Genomic DNA, 1,757 nt, shown 5'->3' with positions numbered 1-1,757 from the left:
AGAGACCGAGGCGGGTGGATCATGAGGTCAGGAGATCGAGACCATCCTGGCTAACACAGTGAAACCTGGTCTTTACTAAAAATACAAAAAATTAGCCGGGCGTGGTGGCAGGCGCCTGTCGTCCCAGCTACTCGAGAGGCTGAGGCAGGAGAATGGTGTGGACCTGGGAGGCGGAGCTTTGCAGTGAGCTGAGCTCGCACCACTGCACTCTAGACTGGGCAACAGAGCCAGACTCTGTCTCAAGAAAAAAGAAAAGAAGGTAGCCCTCCATCCCCTGCCCTTCCCTGGCGATTGCTCACAGTAGCCCAGTGCAGGGCCTCAAGTCTTCCATTTTGGAGAGGAAGCCTCTCCTCTGGGACTCAACGAGCACTGAGGGGCCGTCTCCACCACAGCAGGGAGTTGTTGCCACTGTCCTACCCCATGTCTGTCGTCGGATCTGTCACCACTCACCCCACCTTCCCTCAGGCCCCAGCTGCCTCAGTGTTCCTCTCTGGTCTCACTGTCCTCTCCTTCTCAGCTGGCTTCTGCTCTCTGCTTCTGGGACTTGGCCTTAGCCCCTGCCTGGACCATGGTCAGCCTTCAGAATCAGTCAGATAGGCCTGGGTTGTTTTTCTAGGCTCCCCTTTACTTGCTATGTGAACTTAGGCCAATAAAGTTATCTTCCTGAGCCTCAGTTCCTTAACTGTGAAATAGGAGTGACAGTGCTGCCTTCTTCAGCTTCCTGTGAGAAGTAAAAGGGTTTTGCATATGGAAGATACAGTGAGTTGACCGGTGCCCCCAGGGGCTTTTAGGAAGTTGATTGGTGTGGTGGATAGGCATGTAAAGTGATTGTGATCTAAAAGTCTGTCCCAGTTTCTCAGAGAGAATGACTAGTTCAGGATGGAGGAGGGATCAGAGGAGGTGACTTTGAGACACCAGTAGATGTTCTTCCAGTGGGATAAGGGATGGGAAGGCTTTCAAGGTAAAGAGATGCAAATAGTATGGAGAGGACAGTTAGCATTCTGGCCTGGTGGGTCTGGCAAGCAGATTGTGTGGGAAGAGAAGGGAGGATGTGGTAGATAGGACGTGAAGCTAAAGGTTCTGTCAGTACCCGATGTTGGAGACCTCTAATACCAAGCTAAGAAATGTGGGCTTTATCTTCCAGGCAAAGGGAACCACTAAGGAGTCCAAGCAGGCCAGCAGCTTGCTTCAGGTTTGAGGTTTGGAAAGATCATGAATGAGGCCGGGCACGGTACCTCACACCTGTAATCCCATCACTTTGGGAGGTCGAGGTAGGAGGATCACTTGAGCCCGGGAGTTTGAGACCAGCTTGGGCAACATATGAGACCTTGTCTCTACAAAAAAAAAAAGAAATTACGCATTAGCCAAGCATGGTGGTACATGCCTGTAGTCCCAGCTACTCTGGACGCTTGGATGCTGAGGCAGGAGGATCGCTTGAGCCTAGGAGGTGGAGGTTGCAGTGAGCCATGTACGTGCTACTGCACTACAGCCTAGGCAACAGAGTGAGACCCTGTCTCAAAATATACACACACACACACACATTTATTTATCACGAATGACTTGGAGAATGAGATGAGGGGATGAGGGTGGGGACCAGAAGACCAGCAACAAGTTGCTGTCTTTCCTAGGGGAAGGAGGAAGAGACAGTTCCAGGCAAGCTGAGAGACTACTAGGGAGCATGGGGAGGAATGAGGCAGAAGAAATTTCTTTTTTTTTTTTTTTTGAGACTGAGTCTCGCTCTGTCACCCAGGCTGGAG

At 51.2% G+C, this 1,757-nt stretch overlaps 1 protein-coding gene across 1 annotated transcript in view; it reads left to right on the top strand.

The window, feature by feature from the left end:
* RCC1 (regulator of chromosome condensation 1) overlaps nucleotides 1–1,757 on the top strand; it is a 55,170-nt gene that overhangs the window by 29,637 nt on the left and 23,776 nt on the right. The window lies entirely within an intron of this gene.

The sequence above is a fragment of the Colobus angolensis genome, unplaced genomic scaffold (genome assembly GCF_000951035.1).
Source record: "Colobus angolensis palliatus isolate OR3802 unplaced genomic scaffold, Cang.pa_1.0 Scaffold4, whole genome shotgun sequence".
In the NCBI taxonomy this organism is placed as follows: Eukaryota; Metazoa; Chordata; class Mammalia; order Primates; family Cercopithecidae; genus Colobus; species Colobus angolensis.
The sequence above is the reverse complement of the archived record's forward strand: the minus strand, read 5'-3'. Positions and strand labels throughout refer to the sequence as shown.